The following is a 21,728-nucleotide window of genomic DNA, read 5'->3' on the forward strand; positions in this document are numbered from 1 at the left end:
AGTTACCAGTTTTGCCTTGGAAATCAGTGGCTTTTGTCTAGGAAAACAGAAGCTTCATCTAATCTCAGCTTCAGGAGTAGATTTCAGCTAACCATGTTTGGTTTTTCCGAACTGCGAATCTGCAAGTCCTTCACAGGCCCAGATCTGCACACACAGATATGCAAAAATCAAATGGCATAATCTGGTAGAAATTCTGCTGTCATTATAGCATATAGAAGATGATGACAGTTTTGGCTGAAGTACATTTTTCGAACAGGCAGCATCTGGCTTTCAGTATTAAAAGTAAGCCTGTGAATAACATTCAGACTATTCACAATGTATTATCATAAGAGTGTTTTTCAGCAACGTTTGTCTTTTAGGCACTGGCTGGAGTGATTTGTTGCTAGTGATAAACATTTTGCCTCTCTTGCTGAATCCATTGTTTTAATTCTAAAAATGAATCAGTGAGAACAGAGCTTTGTATTTACCGCTTGCCCAGCTCAGGTTAATGAGCCAAAACAAAAATATACACGGTATTGGCTGTGAAACAATAGATCATTTACTTTGAACAGAAAGCACTCTTCTCAGAAGCAAGGGAGTTGTTAGGGCTAATCAGATTTGTTTGTTTGTTTGTTTGTTTTTATAGAAAAGCTTTCATATAATTTTAAGTCACAGAATCAGGTATTTACTGATTCAGGGATTAAATGAAAAATAGACACATGAGCTATGTATTTTGGAGGACCGTGTCTGCTCCATATTCTGTCCTTATTTGTCTCATTTAAAAAAAAAAAGTATTATGCAACATAAAAGAAGATACTGTTGTCCTTTTGCTTCTCAATGCCTGCTAGTTTTAGGAAGCAAGAGAAGAATAGTATCTTCCTTAGGTTACAGTTCTGAGTCTCTTTATTCTGACCTCCCAAACACATTGTGTAACGTTGCTTCTTTTTTTGTTGTTTTTGGGTTGGTTTCTTTTTTTGTGTGTGTGTGTGAAGGTGCAAGATTCTTTGTCAGTCAGTTTTGAGACACTGTGTTTCAAACTACTCACAGCTGACTTTGGATGCCCCGTCATTGGAAGCATTCAAGGTTAGGTTAGATGGGGTTTTGAGCAGCCTGATCTAGTGAAAGATGTCCCTGCCCCTGGCGGGGGGGGGGGTTGGACTAGGTGATCTTTAAAGGTCCCTTCCAACCCAAAACATTCTATGACTTATTTGAAATATATAGCTCCCATCCATTTGTGGCAGTTTGTGTGAACCTCTCATCTCAGTTTAACATTCAGTACTGCTGTAATACATTTTCAAAGTGGTCTTAGGTTGACCTTCTTTCTTAGGGGACATTATAGACCATCACTTCTGTTTGCCAGTACTTTCACATTTAGGTACAGGTGAAGCACTGTAACAGTAGTTGCTGTCTTCTCACTGATACCTCTGCTCAAAGGGCGTTATCCATAACTTTGTGCACTCATTAAGGCTGCCGTCTTCATGGGGTTAGGCAGTTGAAACTAAAATTGAGTGAAGCAAATGCATGTTGAATAATTCTGCACACGACAAATAGGTACAATGTCAGCAACTGTATTTCACCTACATCTTGGTCTAAGTAAGGTAGTTTATGCAGAGAAGTCTTGTTCTTCATTATGGCTATTACCACAGTGAAGAGCTAGTCTCTGCTGGAGGTTGCATTGCAAAATGGGGGGAGGGGAGGGGAAAGGAGTAGGAAGAAGTGTGTGTGTGTGTGGGTTAGTGTTACATTTCTGGGTCATGTATCTAAGTGTCTACACCTGAAATACCAGTGATTAGCTTACATTAAACTTTGGAGGAAAAAAGTTCATGTCAGTATCTCTAAAAAATTCACTAGGGTCTTTGCAGTAAGTTGTGTTACCTTGCCATTGGTAAGACTGGAGAGAATTATTCACTTTCTCCTCATTCATCTTTTTTAGACTTCTGCCAGGAAGTGAACTGCAAACATGATTTTCACTTTGCCAGCAGTTTTTAAAATAGATGCCTTTTCCGTCCTCTTTTGATTTTCAAAGAAATCAGTCTTTGAGATGTCTTAGATACTTTTTTTTTTTTTTAAATTCAGCATTATAAATAGTACTCCACTATGAGTCAATACTTTGGCATCTGCCTTTTATCAGCTCCTTACCTTGCTTAGAAAAAAGCAAAACTGCATTTACTGTGTCGTGGATGCCAAATGTTGCAGACTTGATGCTGAAGGCTGAGCACTTCCAGGTGATTTGTTAGCAGCCCCTTGTAATAACAGAAGAGTTTTAAACTGAAAGTTAATTTCAAGGACTGCTTAATAGAGTTACAGGAAAATGAAGAGATGAAGGTGTCCCATGGGATCCTTACAAATAAGCTTCTTGTGGTGGGTGTGAGCTGTGTGGTGGATTAGAGGCAGAGGACTGTAAGGGCAGGGGGACTTCTGGGGTGAACGTACCACATAACTACATAATGTAACCTGTGATGCTGCTGCTTTCCTCTTTGTGATTTTATGGATGAGTCGTCAGTTGCAAGCGTGAAATCAGATACTTGCCTAGAAAGCTAGGGACAATTAAAAAAAGCAAACCTCAGGGTGCATTTGAAGCACAGTCTAGGCTATTCTAAAGTCAGTTCAGTTGCACCCCAAGCTTGGAAGCACCTGATCTTCAGTTTTTTCAAGCTAGTTCTCCCCCGACATAGATGACTTGCATTTCTGTGCATGACCAGAGTGCCACAGGCTTAGCAAACCATAAATTAATAACAAAAGCATAACATGATTATAGTAACTGGCATTCAGGATTTCCTTGCTCTTGAGTACGCTAATATCTGGGCTAGAAAATTATGGTCCTTCATGTTAGCTGGCTTTCTAAACTAATAATAATCTGTGGTGTGCTTTGCAAAGTGAAACAGCTTCATTACAGGTTTAAGTGCTGCTGCCCAAAACAGTTTGATGGGTGGTTAGAGCACTTCCCTGAGGAAGGGGAAATATTTCCTTTAACCATTAGAATATTGCTTGTCTGCTGCCTTTGATGATTAAAAAGAAGTACTCTTTCGTTTCTTCTCCCTTATGGAAAGGCTTTGGCTTGTGGATGAATGCTTGGAGTGAAGCATTTAAGATTGGCAGAGGTGGTATTTAAGGTACATCCCTCCTTTCCGCCAGTTCTTTATATGTCCTGTTAATTGCTCAGATACTCTGCTGAGTGCATTTAGTAGTTTCAGACCCTGAAAGACCCTGAGAGATCTGATGAAGTACTGTAGAGATGTCACATAGAGACTTCTACTCTTTCTACTCTGGAAGATAAACGTGCCGTTAGTCTTGGCCAAGGTTTTGGTTTTCTTGAGTACACCTGAGGTTATTTCTGTATGCACAGTTTTTGCCTGCCTACCAGGAGCTTTCTTCTTGCAAGCAGTTTTTGCTCCCCTTGTCACATCAATGATTTTTTTGTTTCCTGTGTCCCTAAAGGTGTAATCACAAAAAAATGCACTGAAGTCAAACCTGGCTGGTTCTGAGATACTGGAACCACGACACAGGTCTTGGGAGTACTGCAAGGATGGTATTTGTGAGTTGGCAGTGAAGTGCTTATGTACCCAGCAACATACGAGTTCACAGTTCCTACCTTCCAGTTCAATATATGGAAAAAATAAATCATTGCAACTAGGCAGTGTACACTTGGGAGTGTATTTCTGTTCATAAAAGTTAGAAATATTTTTGCTACATTACAGTTACACTGTTATATTACAGATCTCTATCTCCTCCATGCAAATTTTCCACAAAGATTATAATGGAGGTGTTATGGTTGTTTTTAACATCCCGAAGTTGAGAAATATCTAATATATTGCTCTGGTTTTCCTAAATATTCCCCTTCCCCACCTTCTGTAACCAAGAGTTTCTCTTCCCTAGACATAGGGAAGAACTATGTGTGCTTTTCAACTCTGATTTACTGCTGTAGGGTCAGAAGTGGTGAAGGTGGTCAGTCAGTCAGTGGGAAGTTTTTACTGGCAAGAACTTGAATTGTGTTTGGTCTAGACCTTCTTGCATCACTAAGGGTCTAGCTCCACCGGGACCTGAAATGGCAGCACCCATAAGAAACCGCAACACTGCTCATTGCCGAGCATTTACGTGAGCTCTGAAGATGTTGCTTGGAAACATGCTGCTGTGTTATTCTACAGTTATACTGTAAAAGACACACAGGTTATCTACTTCCATCCAGGACTACGCTGTAGAATTGTAGCAGTTCTTGCAATAACAGGTCATTTGAAAAGCTCGTCAGGAATGGGATGGAGCTCACTGCTGATTGCCAGCCAGCTGTCAGCTCACTGAGCCTTGAGCAAGGATGAGCAATGTGGATCCCAGGGTGTAAGCATGTTGCCTGCCCAGTCTGCCTCTGCTCATGGAGTGGCATCAAGTAAAAATTTTTGGTGTTATTTTTAATTTCCCAGCTCTTTTTCTGGATCTTTCTGCTTTGTAGCTATCTATAACTTTGAGAGCTAGAGTAAATAATTAAATGAAACGAAGGTGGTACTTATAATTTCTGAGGCTGGTACTTTCACACATCCAGGGTATCTCTAGAACCAGCCTATAATGTTTTACCTGCTGTCAGGATTGGTGCAAAGCTGAAATACTCACGATAGAGTTGTTATTCCAGCTGAAGGACTGGCTAGCAACTGTGTTACAACTGGCACCCTATTTGTTACAATCAGTGTATTGTACGCTGTCTGCTTAAACATAGGTTGGGTGACCTACAGTCCCTAAACAAACCCTCTTGCTATTGCCTGTGCAGATGTTTGAGGCAGATGTTTGAAGCGGATGGGCAGATTGGACTCTCCCTGTATTTCTACTTCTGAACTTAAACAGTCCGACAAGCCCTGTACAGGCTATTTTCCCTGTCCTGAATTTCTCTCCGAGTGGGTATATTTTAAAATGCATTCCCAGTCTTCTAACCTTCCTTTCTGTGTCATTGGAATAATTTCTTTTTCCAAAGCCCAGGTCCATTAGTCAGTATGCCTAGCAGGCCATGAAGAGCCATTATTACTTTAAAATTTCATTGGCTTTTCACTCTGAAATTGGATGACAGTGTCAGTACTGTGCTTTATTGGGCCCATGATTAGACAGGAATGCAAATTTAGTGGGACACTTAGCGAGGGGGTAAGAAAAAGTTTTAGTGTGGATGAAAACAAGAAGAGGAACCTTTAGAAAGTTGCTCAATGACACTGTTTTCTCCTAAACTGAAGAGCTGCCACTTTCTGTATGTGAAATTTTTAATATTCAAAAGGCAGATATGGCTATAAGGAGAGTGGTAAGACATTTTAAGATACTTTGATCAAAATCTAGTAGTCAGAGAAGTTAGGGCAACAGAATTCTTTCATAATTGATGTTTGACTTTTAAACTGTGTTTACTAATATATAAATATTTAGTGCATTAATTGAATAATAAAAATTCAGCAATGAATTTATTTGATAACCAGGTCTAAATGCAGCTATATAAATTTTCTGTATGTTTTCTGAAATTAAATGTTTTGCTAAGGAAAATAGCAACATAGATTGAAGTTTTGCTTGTCTCAGCTACCTGCTGTGCCTCATTTGAAAAGGCCTGGGGGTAGCCTAGCTTCACTGGTTGACAGTCTTTGAAGAGGTACTTCCATTTGAAGTTTCTGGAGATGTTTTTTTTCTTTTGTGATGTTTGGAGGTAGGGGAGAACACCTGTAGACTAATATTCTGTGAACATACGAAAAACTCAGTTACTGGGACTTTTTGGTTTGGGATTATTGTTCTATAAGAACCAGCTATATCTGTATCCTACTGGTTCCCTATAGGCTAGAGACTCTCAGGGATTACTACACGAGAAACTTGGGATGCTGAATAGTGTACAACAGTGTCAGCCCTATGTGAATTACAAACAGGGAATATTTCCCTTACGTTCCAGCAGGCAAAGAAAGGTACAGAGGTAGGAAAGAATAAAGAAAGGGGTGATTAATCTCACCTAGCACTAACTGTCTAAAGTTCAGGGTCTAGTCTATTTAGAGATCAGTAGATATTTCCACAGGGCAATTCAGTTCCTCTTGAAATAAGCTGGTACAGCTGATGCAATGAATTACCTTTTCAAGTTTGCTGTCCTCCATTAACTATGCTCTGTCTTCAAATAACAAGCTGAAACCTTCCTTGACTTGTAGGATAAATTTGTTTTTAAAGTCACAGGGTAGTCTTTCAACTTCTAATTCTTTCATTCTGTAAAAATGACCCTCACTGCTCCCCTCACCCCCAAACCCCAAAATACCCTGCCTCACCCTCTCCTGTAAGGTCTTATAAGTACTGAAAATATGAAGCAAATCTTAAAATCTATGTTTGTACTGTTGCTCAAGCTCTGTAGGAACTGGATGCTTAAAGTGGCATATTGGTCATCTAACAGTGAGTAGTCTGAGTCTTATTTCTATCTCTATTTGGTGGTAGGTTTTTTGTTTTGTTTGGGGGTAGTAGGAGAGTTGGGGAGGGAGAGAACAAGACGTCTCCCTAGGCAGAGGTGCAAATGCAGTGCTGGCTCACTGCATGCTCTTAAGTCACTTGTTTAGTCACATTCTTTAGCTTCATCCAGAAATCTTAGTCTCACTATTTTTTCTGAAGGAAAGAGATCAGTTCTCAACCTATATCATGATGAGCTCAAAACTGGCACAAAGACTCAAAGACCCTGAGCAGTTTACCTGTTGTGCCAGTACTTTGTCCATCTTCCTGATGCTACAGAGAGAAATTTCATAATTATCACCAAACCAAGCTCATGCATTAGTTGTCTACAAAATAGTATTTGACATGAACAAGGATTTTCAGAGTCCACTAAGCCTACAGACTATTACCTGACCATACCATCTCCTTTCTTTTGTAGAGTGCAGGTCTTGGAGACTATATAGCTGCCATATTAACTATTCAAGCAGTTTGATCTGCACCACCTGCATGAAACAATGCAGTTACCTGCTAAGATGCCATCTTATAGCAACCTCCCCAACACCGGCACCTTTCTGAAAAGGTCTCATCCATACTATGCATGCAGTCAAGATGGCAGATTATGAGTTCCCCAGACAGGTCCCTTGCTGCTGCCTTGCTTGTGGCAAAAGACTGTCTGGAGGCTAATACAAAGGTACTAGGAAATTGGTTCTTAAAGCTTGTCAGCTCAGTATGAATAATTGCATGGAGAACTTTGGGTTGAAAGGTCAGGAGGTAGATTTGCTCTGATGCTGCTGCATCCCTTAAGGTAAAGCTCGCAGCCATTCTGGAGGCCAGGAAAGGTAACAGGAAGCTCATACAGAGTCAATTATCATGATCCAGTCATCTCATATACACATACTTGACTCATCGTTCTACATCTTCGTCACAGATCAAGCTCTTGTCACAGACTGACTTTAGTGATCTGAAAGTATTTAAAAAAAAAAAAAGGGAAAAATGTGCTGGAGAATTGATTATTAATTGTGACAATTATGTGTATTATTTTGATTACGTGGAGATAAGAGGACTGTTTGGAACATGGGAGGAAATAAATAGTGAATTAAACTATAAAAAGAATTTCAAGAGAGTATTTCTAAGATATGAATGAAGAATGAAGAACTGCTTCGAGAGGGCAGTATTGTGGATTCAGGCAAGGGTCTCTGCTGGATGTCTGGGACATCCTGGGTCATCTAAGCCCTAAGAAAGGGGATGAGCTGGAAGCAAGCTCCAAGCATTATGTGCTTAACCTTTTTTCCTCTGCTTTATGAGTGCTTTAGGGGAGAATGAACAATGTTGATTTGGAAGGAAGATGCCATTTTGAACTGTTTAATCAGTCACTGGTAACAACTAAGCAAGTCTTACAGTTAGGCTTGTCATAGATTCCCCCAAGAACTGTAGAGGTGCAAGGTGGTACTTACACAGATGTGAAGGCAGAATAAATTGTCTTTGGGGAGCATGTTGGTAAGACAATTCTTATTAGAAGTATGGCATCTAAACTATAGAGTTGCACACAGAATCCCCAGCAGCAGTAAGCAAAAGAACATGAATGTGTATTTTTTGTGAACCCTCATGGCATCCACACTGCCACTGATGGTATCATGGTGGTATGGGTTAATTTCTCCTAAGGTCAAATTTGGTTCTCCGTCTTCCCCCTTGCCCTGGCTGTGGGGCTATGGGATGTATTTGAAAGAGGGGCCCAAGTGACTGTGCTCCTGAATTTAATGGAGAGTCTCCTGAAACAGAGACACATTTCTTAACAAGGCAGTGTTGGGGTTTTTTTTGTTGTTTCTTTTTTTAATGAAAAAGACGTCTTCTAGCAAAGATGATCTTGAGTGCTTTTGAAAATTCTTCTCTTAGATGCTAATGTGGGATTCTGCATCCCATATTCAAAACCTGGGGCATGTTTGATGTATTACAGATAATTAAAAATATATAATATTGCAAGGATTTTACATCAGTCAGAGGAATGGGTCTTCATAAATTAGTCTTGTATATCAGTGCCCGTATGTATCACATTGTCCCCACATTGAAATAAACCACAATGGTATTACAAATATGACTTCTTTGCCAGTATGGTACGTTTTGAACAGTCATCTGAACTCATATTTAATTTTTTATTGGTGAAAATTGTACAATTTCTGTAGTTGAATGAGAAAGACCATGAACCTGCCAAGTAATCTTTTTTGTTTGTTTGTTTTTTTCTGTGTGCGTAAACCTGAAAGTTGTTCCTCTCGGCAGCTGTCATTTGGTTCACTTGTCTGTGTGCATCTTGAACGACAGTCAGCAACAGTGAAATATTTAAGTGAAGACACTGGCTCTGTCTTGTATGAATGGGGAATGTAAAAACCATCATTTTATGGTTTCACTCCCTTCCAGGTATCAGAGTGCTGACTGACTAGCTATAACCAGGGCTGTGATAATTCTCTCCTAAATCTAACCCCCCTCTACCCAAAAAAACACACCCCGAAACCCTATAAATGCAGAAATGGTAGAAGCTACCTTACTGGGAGGAACCTTCTTGTTTTGCATGGACAAAACATCTATTGACAGAATTACTTAGCAGCAGTTCCTGTAATACTGTAGAGATCGGCAAACGGTGTGGTTGTTTAATGATGGGAACAATTCTGAAGCTGTTGGCTAACATGTCTTCTGTCCTTATTACATTTTGAGCAGTTTAGTTTCCAAGGCAACTGCTCATGTCAGCATACAGATGTGCTTAAAGCTATGGGAAGACATTTCCCAACAAATCCTTAATTTAGTGACAAAGCATAAAGGACTAACTTCCATCCTTCTTTCAAACATCTGCAGAGAAATCAAGATTTTCTGTGAGCCAGCAGCATGTCACGTTAATACAGAGATTTACCAGAAGGGAGTGACTGGGACGAATAGCTAAGTGAGGCATGGTATTTAGTGATGGAAAAAATAAACTTTTGATTAGATCTCTTTACTGGGAGGACTAGAAAGTGAATAATGAAGAGATCGTAACCATTGTTGTTAAGGCATTGTTGTGGTGAGGTTTTGTCTTCCTGTTGGAAACAGAAGACTGGATTATTGTAGAGCAGCACATTGTGAAGAAAGTACACAGCACCGTGGAAGGTGCAGTACTTGCTGATGGTGCTTTTGCTGGACCTCTATTTCTCAGTCAAGTAGGTCGCTGTCTGAACTAACTGGGGCTGCTTTCTTGAGGGAGTAGAATAAGGCAAACAAGCATCTTAAAACTATTGAGCTGATGAGCTGTTACCATAATGACTTCAGTTCAAAACTGCAATGAAGTACAAAGTAAGTACTATTTTCAGTGCCTTGTGGACCAATAGGAGGACTTTGTCTGTAACAGAGCACAGTGGTTATCTATTAAAGAAAAAATGAGGGGAAATTATCTATGGGTGCAGAGATTAAAAGATCGGAATGATCTGTTGTGGTCACCTACCCCGATCTGCCATGTAAAGCAGAACAAAGGGGTTTACTGTTCTCATTTTGGCTCCCAGGCTTGTAGCTATATTTGAATAGCATCCACTATAGCATAAACATGGATATTTAAGAAGTTCCCAGTGATTGAAAAACCCACCATAACCCTTGGTAGTTACAGTAAGTGGCTTAATATTTTCCTTTGTTGAGAAATATGGTGCACATTTTGATCTGAATTTATCCAGCTCCAACTTCCAGTAATTTGTCTTGATTTGGTCTTTGTCAGCTAGGCAGAAATCTTAAATAATTTTCTGTATCCTGTGTAGCTGCTTAGTCTGTAGTCCTTTTTGGACCCATCTCTTTGACAAGATGAATGGATAGGTCTCCTTGAATGTTGTAGTAAAGGGGTATGTTCTGATCCCTCAGTTGTTCCACTGGCCATTCTCTAAACTCTCCAACTTACTGCCACTGTCCCAGAGCAACCAGTTCCAGGAACATGTCTTAGCCCAAAACACAGAAGTAGCATTGCCTCTATACCACTACTTGAGATCCCGTTTATACATCCAAATGCTCTTTTTGGTCTTAACATTACAGCAGGCAGTAATGTTTACCAGTTCACCCATCGGAGGTAGCACACCTCATTTAAAGCAACTATTTCCACATTCACAAAATATCAATTTAGTTTAACAAGCCCTGTTTTCCATAAATCTGTCCCAGTTGTCATTCATTATATTTCCTTCTTTTAATTGCTTGAACCCCACTTCAGCTACCATCTTATTTTTCCAGAACCAAGTGTCTGATTGACAAGACTTTTTAATTATCCAGATATCCCTGTTCAGTTCCCTTGATTGTTGGACTAGACCCTTTTCACGGTCTTTCCGGACTTCTGCTGCTTCAGAGCACCTCATTCAGCCTCTTTTACAGGTCTTAAATGTAAGGTATCCCCAAGTTTACTGATTCAAAACCCTTACTGGAGCAGCCGTTGTTTAGCATCATCCTTTGATGATAATGGCAGGGGCATTATTTCATCCTTTATGATGAAATATTTCAGCCTATATCCTGTTTTATATCACCTATCTATTTAACAGCTCGCTTGCAAAAGTTTTTCCTTTTTTGCCTTCTTTTTGCTTTGGCAATAAAAAGGAATCTCAAAGCAATTCACTTTGCCATTCCTTCCGTATATTATCTTCTATGTTTCCGTGCTGCAGCAGGCTACTAGGTAGCAAACTGAATCATTTCTTAACCCTATGGTACCCCAGGTTTGTAAACCTGCTTGTCAGAAAATTCTTCTGTGGTTCCTGTAATGTTAGTTCTCATACTTTCAAACATTAGTTGTCTTCTAATATATAGCCACCAGTCAGTACTGCTTTTTGGTTACTGGACAGCAGCATATTGAGCATAGAAGAGGAGGGAAAGCCTCCAACTCTCTCTCCAACAAAGCTATTTGCTGCTCCCAGCTCTGGATATCACTCCACAGTATTATTGACAAAGCTTTGCTGCTCTCATCCTCCCCCTCTGCTCAAGCCAAAAGGGTTGAACAACTGGCAACCATTCAGTCACTGAGCATAGTGACCAGTAGTCAGGAGTACAGAATCTCAGGGACAGTTTTGATATGTATGTTGCATTGTACCAAATATATATTTGAGAAAGCCAGTTACTGAAGAGGTATTCCTCAAGGAAAACATTTCCCAGTTAACTAGACGTATGGATAAACAAAATAGGGTACTTGCTTTTCTTCCATCCAGTAGAGGAGCAGCTTCCTCTTCTGAGCAGTTCAATTTCTACAAGAATTCCTGCAGATGAGGAATGATCAGACTGTGTTATCTTTGCTTCAAAGAACTTCATGAATGTACACAGGAAGATGGTTTTTAAATCTTTCTGTATCAGTTTATTACACAAATGTTTGCTAATGGAATGAAAAGTGTATTTCAGAAGGTTCAGGAATATTAGGAAACCTGTAATCAGTTGTACCAACTGCATCAATTTACACTCATGAGAGCTAATATTTATGGAATTATTCCTTCTGTTGAAGAGCTCATTGAGGAAGAAAAAAAAGGCTTTGGTTATGGTGGGATGTTTGCTTTCAAGAGGGACAGTTTTAGTGTCTTTTCTCAGAATATATGCATACCACGCTGGGTGAAGGATAAATTGAAACCTAATTTCTAACCTTGGCAGAATTGTACATTGGTTATGATTAAGTCCCACAAGAAATACCAAAAGTTTGCATAATTGAAGAGGTAGTGCTGAGAATATTAAGAGCAAGTAGAGTCTCAACATGAAGAGGGGTAAAGGAACTGCACACCTTGCCTCTCTCCTAACGCTACCGGTACTGAATACCGTGATAGATTCAAGTTAAAAGGAAGGTAGTTAAAAGGAAGGTCATAAAGGAAGGTAGAAAAAAGACTTCCTAAAATTATATGTTGAGATTATTTGAAATGTTTAGGAAGTTATGAACTTCAAGAGTATTTCACCGTCATGTTTTGCTTTGCTATGAAGATTGCGTGGCTGTGTAAGTTAACCTCTTGCCTCTGTTCATCCCCTCAGCTGCTGTAGGCTGGTGATTCAGGGTGGTTAAGTAGTGTCACTGGCACAATCCTGTTTACATGTACAAAACTGAAGAGTCAATACTTTTAAAATACATTCTTTCATAGATTTTCTTGAAAGAAATCTTAATTTTACTGCAAATGGGGTGTGGACAATTTTAATTTCAAGGAACAATAAAAATACTGTTGAAGAAGTGGAGGGTTTACATTAAGTTATTATTTTTGTGGTGATTTTTTCCAAGACTTTTCCAGTTCATATTCGTGAAGAATTTTTCTGTGGTAAATACAAGTAAGTAGCCTTTGAAATGGATCACGACAGCCACTTGCAGGCTCAAGCTTCAAGCCTGTAACTGATCACGAGGAATTTTAATTCTGTGGGAGATTCTGAGATGTCAGAGTTTTGTCCTTAATTGGGACAAAACATCAGTCTCATTTGAGAATGGAGCACTTCAAAAAGATTGGCAGTGTTTTTGTTTAAAATATTGATGAAATTCCTATGTTCTCACAAAATGTTTTAATTAAACCAAATCCTCATTTCCCAATGAGAAACATTCCAATGTTTTTTCAGCCTGTTTTACACAAGAGCACAAAACACTGAGTTAAAATCCACTTGTTACAGTAGGAATTAATTTTTTCATGCATGACAGAATTGGATTTTGGGTACTTAATGAGAATCTCTTTATTATGCATAAAAAATAAACCATTCTGTTGCAAAGTTGTTGGCTTGCAAGAATAATATGACCAGGTTAGCATTTTGCTATCTGTTTTGCACCTCTATCTCCAGTCCTTTATCAAATCAAGTGAGATAACTGAGCCCCTTTGGTTAGAAATTTCACAGTAATATCCTGAATTTTCCTGAAAACAAACACCAGTGTGTTTTTCAAGTCTTACGCAAGTGGTGCTGAGGAAGTAGATCAGCAAAGCCCTGTTTGGAGCTGTTAGGCAGAGGAGTGGAACTCCCACCGTTAGACTTTTGATACAGGAGGGATCTGGGGAGAGAAATACAATCACTTGGTGCTGCTTTTGGTGTGTGTTTTTGCTGAAGGCACCACTTCAGCGGACATCCTCAGCAGATGTGTTCAGAGTTGTGCCTGCTAAGTTTACTGACAAAAAATACATTCTTTATTTTCTTCTGGCTGTTAAAATTTAGGACTGAACTCAGCCGTCCTGTGTGCTGGGAGAGGCACAGTGAGTACGGCACATCCACGCACCTACGGCTGTGCTGTCCCCTGAAGCGCGTGGGCTGCCTGCCGCTGATGGGGCCGAGCCAGCCCGTAGCTGGGCGGTGTGCTCGGGTCTGGTTTGGCTCGGCGTTTGCACTGAGATTGGTGGCTTACATTCTAGGTGTAGGATCTCTTTGCCATCAAAGCAGGAACCAGAAATACTTGGGTTTGATTATAACTATGTATACAAGGCAAGAGTTAGCAACAGAAAGCTGTTAGGTTAAGGGGAGCTGTTCTGGAAGTTTAAAGCAGCTTTAGGCTTGAGTTTTAACTATTCCAATACAAATGAAATTGAACAACTAGGATTTTATAGCATGAATCCAAACCGTGCTACCATTCTATTTTGGCATGTAACCATGGTAGCTAACCCTGTCTAGTCATGTTGTTCAGTAATAACAAAATCCGTGTCAGAACAGCTTCCTGAAAAACTTTTGCCAGAGAACAGTTTCAGTGCCAGGATCATAGTACTTCTTCTAGCTTAAGAGTTATTCAAGTGGCAGGAGCCTCTGCGTCTCTTTGCTGAAGTCCTCTCTGAAGATAGAAATTTTTCTTTTTCCTGTTCCTTTGTAGATGCTTCTGCTTACATATGTTTACCACACCTACTGGAAAACCCTAATATCACCAAGCATCAAACAGCTGCTTCCTGTGCTCTTCTCCAGGCCACAGAAGGAGCAAAACTATGGAACTGGAGCTGAAAATTGTCAGTGTTTAGGGACAACCTCCAAGAATGGTTTGTCATTAAATGCTCAGATCAAGTGACTTTATTATAATTGCAAACTGCTATTGAGGACTTCTGACATTCTTTAAACCTCCCTTGCCTGTGTAGTGAGGGGACCCATATGCCAACTTCTTACCTGTGTAGTTATGAAGACTTGATTACTTATTTTTCAAGCTACATCTTAACACTTTAGTTTTGCAAACTTTTTTTTTTTTTAAAAAAAGGGCAAAAAAATAGGTTGGACCACCCAGTGGACTAATTTTTAGATAGACTAGGTTAAACAGATCCTCTCAGAAATAAAAATGTATCTTTTGATGACAAACCAAGGATTTGCTGGTGTATTATTCTAGGTTTTTTCCATTAAAAGATCTTTATTTGCATGTTGATTTTGCTGTGTAATAATAAGATCCACCTCTTCCACCTGCATGTATCAGAGGTTGGGCTATTCCTACACAATCTTTGCATTGTTTTGCTGGAATTTTTTTCCTTCCCACTGTGCTCTTTGATGGGTTAAACCTTCACTGAAATTATTTTTCATATACACATAGTGGTGGTAATTTTTTTTTTTTTTGATGATGATGCTCTTATATCTTAGAAACAACATGTCAAATTGCAAGGTTTAGATTTTTGGAGTCTTGGAAAGAAGACAAGACTGTTGGGCAATTTTTTAAAGGAAGGCATATGGAGTGATGGTGTAAAGTGCTATACAAGAGAGTATTCTTCCAGACTTGTATGCCAAGTAGCTGCTACCATTGCTTTATTAATGTGTTGCTGTGATTCAGTGCTGTCTTTTGGAAAACCAAACTGTGGCTTTGGGGCGCTTCTAGAGATCTACACAGTTTAGCTTGCCAAAGAGTATGAGGCAGTTTTCTCTCAAAACCAAAACTGGTTGCCACTTTTCTTTGAAGGCATGTGTAGGATTTGAAGGGACTAGTATTCTGGGTTTAGACCAGAAGCAGAAAGTTTCCTTAGACAGGACTTCTGGAGATGAACGGGACTGGGAATGGCACCCAAACTGGACATGTAGCTGGTCTTCAACCACACAAGTGGCAGTGCTTTGGACTGAGTCGAAATGCAGGCAGTGTGGCTACAGAATAATCATAATCATAAGCTCTTTGGAACAGAACTTCAGCTCTGTGTTAATCCTTTGCAGTTCTTAATATTCTTGTCAGCAACAGTGAACACTGCTGCAGATTAGCCCTGCTGCAGCTTTCTGCACTGGCAGCGTCTGCTTTTCAAGCTGGTGTTCAGAGTCTTGCCTTGGTAAAAATAATAAGTCATTTGCGTATATAGTGCTTAGAGAGACACTAAGGAGGGCCACAGTTTTTTATGAAAGTCTTACAGACTTCACATTTGATGGACTAGTTTAATAGATAGCCACCCACCGTAGCTCAACATGAAGGGTGAGGATTTGGGGTTATTGATGTATACTTAAGTTGCACAGTAGTCATTACTCCAATATCTTTCATACATAAATCCACTGCATTTCATTCTCTGTTTTAAAAATAAAGAAGCCCTGTCACATTTTAAATCATTGTTTTGGGAACTCCGTGGATTAAGTTTTTCTAGGTATTATTTCTGACATATAAAGTTTTCTTTTTAGACTTCAGAACTGTGGCAGTTGTAGCTGTAAAAGTGATGGGTATGGCTGCACCCTGAGTTACTCAGTGGGTTGCAGTAGCTGATCATAAGCTGCCCTTGTACATCCGTTTTGAGGCAGTGCTGTGTTTTAGAGCTTTGAAGTCTTCCGTTTCATCCGTAGTCTCTTGTTCTGACTGTGGACAGCGGAAGTAGGAAAGTCCTGGTAGACGGTTAGTTGTTCAAATGTATGAAAGGTGTGGGGTCTGCTAAAACACCTTTTTATTTTTACCTTGTCACATGATACTTGTTTGTATTAGTGGTCACTGTTGACTCCCCTAGAAAAAAACATAATTTGAGATCACCAGAAATAATAGTATTTTTCAAGTATCCAGAAGCTGGAGCTGACTAGTATACTTTGCAGCATTTTTTTTAAGACTTTTTCCTGGGGGCTAAGCATTTTGAATTGGTTTTGAAAGGTGCTATTAGAGGGTAATTACTAGTGGAAGTTCCAAGTAAAATGAAAGTTTCAATTATTTCAGGCTTCTTGTAGGAGGCAAAGCTGTGGAGGAGGGATGGTTGTATTGGTAATTAGTATTTTTTGAAAGAACCTATAAAAATAGATGAAATGCTTTACAAAGTTACATACAGTGAATTTTGTAGCATTTGAAAGAAACATAGTCTGTATACACTGATACTTTATTTAAATGTAAGCTTCAACTTTAATCCTGATAATGCAGGGATTCTTACAAAACGATAGTGGGAGGTACCCAGCACTAATTAGAGAGAAATATAAATAGGATATGGAACTCAGGATGGTTAATTCTAAAAGGAATCTTGCCTTAAAACTTCCTCAAATTGCTGGAAACCAGTGGCTGAGAGGGTCATTTGAGTAACATCTGAAGGACAAGACACATGTAATGAAAGGTGAAAAAAAGAAGAAAGTTTGGGGGAAAGACAGAACAGGAAGGATTCTGTGCAGAGATGCTGACAAGTTTTAGGTGGAAGTGAGCAGGTAACAGGGGAATAAGGGAACTGGAAGAAGGCCTTTAATATGGATTTTGCTTTGAGGTAACACAGTAATCCAAGCCAAAGACCTTCACCTCTGTGATATTTGTGTGTGCAGAGGATTTGTCTCCAAGGTGGCAAGTTCTTAAGGAATAGATGTAGGGCTAATGAAGGCTAAACCAGTTTAGTTTGGATTCCAGAAGTCAGAAGTTCAGACCAGGCCAAGATTAAATTAAAGCTAAGCCTGGAGTATGGATGGTTTCAAGATTTTAAAGATTTTTAGATTATATGAATTGGGGTCACTAGGAGGAGGTTCTATACCAACAACTATGCTGAGAAAATAGGTTATTTTCCCTACAAGGGTATTTCACTACCATCACCCTTGAAGCTGCAGTAAAAAATGGTAACAGGCAATAAAAAGAAAAACCTTTGAAAATAAAATTACTGGCCTCTGCATTGATTAAAAAAAAGAAAATTAACCATTCCCAACTCCCATCTGCCTTTATTTTCTTTATCTTTTCCCTTTTTTATTGTTTTCTCCAACAAAAATGTTATCTTCCACATTTTTTTGTAGGTCCTAGTGCTTTTGCAGGTTTTTTGAATGTAGAGTAAGTTTTTCAGGAAGGGATGAGCCATGTCTTCTCAGCGCTGTTAACCAAATAAAAATTATTTTTATTCATTTTCTAAGACATTCCAAAAGTTATGTATCAAAGTGTAGCTTGTTTGTGTTGGCTGGCTTCTTTATGAGACAAAGCTTGTTATTAATATTCCTCAGTCTATGCACATGCTTGGGTTGATTTTGAGATAGGTGAAACCTTAGGTGATTTCATCTGTTCTTTGACACATCTTGATGTTCATTCTAGAAACACAAGAAGTACATTTACTAAGCTATTGATGATTTCAGTTTATTGCTTCAAGCACTGTTCCTTGGTGTTCTGTGGAGCATTGATGAAAAGTTAGTCCATGGCAAGGTGAGAACAGCTTCCTGGCTTTAATGAAAAATAGCAGTATGAGTCCAGGTCTTGTTTTGTTTTCAGTTTTCCTCACACTTTACAAGATCAAGAAACATTTCCTATAAAAAGTGTCTGCCTCCAGAAAGTAGTGCTGTAGATAAAGCACTAGACTGGGCAAAATATAGGAAACTTCTCAGCGCATACTTCTATAACAAATCAGTTCCTCTGTCTTTCTGTTTCCTAAGTGACATATTATTTATATAAAAGGTAAGCTTTACAGACCGGGGGCTGTCCTATATATTTCTATCAGAATTTAAAATACTGTCATAATACAAAAACAGTTAACACATTTCTGGTTCAGTGCAGTCCTAGGTTTGGGGTTTTTTTGCCTTTTCTTCTATATGGGCTTGTTGCACTGAACTGACATGTGAAACAGATGTAAATTGTTCTTGAGTAATATTTAGGAATGTTGTTCTCTGACCAGATTCCATTTTTATAAAGCATAATGAAAGTAGATTATTTAGGACTAGTTTTTATAGTGCTCAATTTCGCTCTTTACTGAAGTGCACAACCCCGAGTGCTTTTTTTTAAGAGCTGTCCAGAGTGGGACAGAACATACTAGGGCTTCTGCCCACCACCTACCTTCTCTCTTGTGGAATCTTCTGTGGAACAAAGCTGGCCCTTTGTTTAGCACAGGAGGGATCTCCATCACTGTGCCCCTCTCAGGCTGGGTCACGGGCTGCAGTGTTTCCCATGGAAACCTTCTGTAACCAGAGTTGTGGGCTAAAACTGAAGTTATAAGAAAAGAAAAACCTATTGTGAAGTGTAACTGCTGACTAAAACCCCAACTTTTCTTTGGTTAGTTAAATAGGTTCTGTTCCAGCATGTGGCTTTGAAATGTGTTGGGTATCATAAGGACTTTACTCATAGTTTAACTTGTAGAGAGTTGATTGCATCGTTTCTGCTAAAATATGACATCTGCAACTTACATCTAAGGTTGTGCAAATGTTATGGTCAGTGTTCAAAGTATCAGTTTTACAGGATGTTGGTAAGGCTGTCTGTTAAAGCTGCTCTTCCCCATCATCCTAATGAGGTCTACAAACCTAAACTTCAGAAAATTGTTATCTTTGTTCTTTCTGAAACCAAATAAAATCACAGTTAAAAGCAATTAGCTGATAGCTGCTGTTGCATGTCATCATTTCTAGGGTTAAAAAAATTCTCTCTAACTTCTAGTATGTAAAAATCCAGAGTAAAACAGGCACTGGGTTGTCACTGTGACAGCTGACATGTATCATAGTCTCAGGTCAGTCTCTTCACTCAGGTCACTAGTGCTGTCATCAATGCCCTTGTTTATAGGCTTTTCTCTTGCCGGAAACTCTGATGAGCTCAGCTGTCACGCTCAAATACATGGAGTATATAAATCTAGGCATTAGTGGAAGTGTTAAGAAATTTTGTGAGCCTATCTTTTGACTACTGCTGTGTTCTTCTTCTGATGTTACTGGGTCTGTCTAGCTGAGTTACCCTGCCTTGTTCTGCTCAATGAAGAAGATCCAAACAAAATGTCATTTCTGCTTCCTACGTCGTTCCTTCCCGTGGAACTAAAATAAATACTGCAGTATAATATGTCTCGGTTACATAAACACTGTTCTTCATCTGGTTAATTTTACTTCCCTTCCCAACTTCCTACTGATCTCTTCACCAGGTTCTGTCTCCAGGTAGAAGTCTTTGTGACCTCCACTTTTTATCTGTAAGGTAGCTAATTATGGCCTAACATCTAAGAAGCAGGAATGCAACTAGAATAATTGCTTGTCTGCATTATTGTGGAAAGGTCTTGAAATATGTGCCAACCTAATTTAAATGCTTTGCAAATAGGTTCTGTGTGCGATGTTGCAGATACACAATTACTTGGCATACAGCAGCAGCTTAGTGATATGATGTTGGAGCTTGGCTTAATTTCAACTAGTGCATTATTATCCTGGATCATGCTGATATGCCAATTGTCTTGCATTCCAAGTGATAGTGGCTGAACGCTTTTGAAATACAAAGACGATGCTCTAATGCAAAAGGATTTTTCTATGCAATTCTAGCACAAAGATTTTAGTAACTTGTAGATGTCAATCAGATGATGAGAGTTGTACATTTAATTTCAGAATTTTTTTAAACCAAATTAAATCGACTTTTCATGTAAACTCCCGTAGGATCATACAGTGCATTTCAGCAGACGGGCTTTTGGTAAACATCCAGAAATTTAGGATCAGGGTTCAGTGTTACTACTGTTCTTCTCTAAGTTCTCATGGGGTACAAAATGGGTGTGGACCACCCCACTACTCATAAATATACCATTGCATACCTGGCCAGGTCTGTTAGCTGGGATACAGGTGTCAAATATATCAAAATGTATTTAGGAAAGAGTAATCTACATTCCAAGAAGCAAAGAGATATTGCACTGTATGTTGGCTGTGCAAAGTGTGGTGGCTACTTTCTCCATCTGTGTGCTTCTCAAGGGTCAATCTGAATTTGGCAAGCTATGTACACTGTGGCATCCTGCCGGATGTCACATTGCTTGTGGTGACTCAAATACTAATCTCAGTAGTGGTAGAATGGTCTTTATTTTCAGTTCTTTAAAAAAATTGTTCTTACCGACTCCATTTGAATTTTATTCATAATTACAGAACTTTATAATTTTGGAGATAAATACAAGTAATTTGCTATTTTTTTTTAATTGGTAATGTGCTACAGTTTGAAAATAATCATTGGAATAAAACTGCAAGTTAAAAGAATGATAAACAACAAAATAATAAATAGTAATTTAAAAGTTAAAAGAAAAAAAGATGACCTGTTAATCCATTGGATTAATCCAGGTAATGGCAACAGTTTCAACTGGAATTAGGACTGTAGTAAAAGAATGGAGAAAAAAATTTCCTATGAATAAGATTCAGGAGGCAAAGCTGTATTGCTCACATACTCAAAATGTGACAGCTTACAAGATGTCGTAGGTCTGTTTCACAGACAGAAAGGATGATAAATTTGAGATGCTTAAAATTGCCATAGGAATAAAAAAACAGGAGAATCTGTTGATCCTCTCTCTCTTTTTAGGAATGCCTTCATTTCTGAAAGTACATACCTACTTTTGTTTTGGCTTCGGGGTCAAGTGTTTCTAAGGATTGAGGCATTTAAGGAGATAATTGGCAGCATAGCAAGGAGGACATGGGTCATAAACAAGGGAGACAAAAATTGTCAGCAAATAGAGACAAAAACAGCAGTATCGGACAGAATTTTACTTGGTCAACACAAGGATCCCAGTGTAGGACACAGGAAAAATGCCATTGCTTACAGCAGGAAAAGCATACTGCCATACCAGTGAGTTTATATTCTCAGTGTTTCCCCTCTATGAGCATTGATGGGAAAATGTAGTCATTTGATGCTACTGAGTAAGGGAAAACAATGAGTTTTAGTAGATACAGAAGAAAGATTTGCCTGCATTAAAGGACTGCCCTTCAGCAGGTTTTTTTCAACAAGATTTTCATGTTAGATTTTACAGCTGAATGACGACTTTTCAGTAGGTAGTTGTTATTTCAGATAGGAAGGAATGCTCCTTCTGGATGTGCAATTTCTGTCACAGAGACAATTCATATACTACAGAATACACTTGGCACAACTTCAGAATCAATACTGACTTTTAATTTCTTTTCCACTTTTGCAACAGCTCTTGTAATGAGAGCAGTACGAGTTGATAAACATACATTTCTTTAAGCAGCCTGCAGCTTTCAAAGCTGTAGCTGTTGTAAAGTTCATCACAGAACTGACCCAAGCATCTCTGCAAAGGGACTGAATAGTGAGGGTGGTGGTTTCCCATGAGAGACACGGTTCATTC

At 39.0% G+C, this 21,728-nt stretch overlaps 1 protein-coding gene across 3 annotated transcripts in view; it reads left to right on the forward strand.

Moving 5' to 3' along the window:
* The window catches only part of DCLK1 (doublecortin like kinase 1), a 249,765-nt gene that overhangs the window by 64,264 nt on the left and 163,773 nt on the right, over positions 1 to 21,728 (forward strand). The gene's annotated exons all lie outside the window — the stretch shown is intronic.

The sequence above is a fragment of the Ciconia boyciana genome, chromosome 1 (assembly GCF_034638445.1).
Source record: "Ciconia boyciana chromosome 1, ASM3463844v1, whole genome shotgun sequence".
Lineage (NCBI taxonomy): Eukaryota > Metazoa > Chordata > Aves > Ciconiiformes > Ciconiidae > Ciconia > Ciconia boyciana.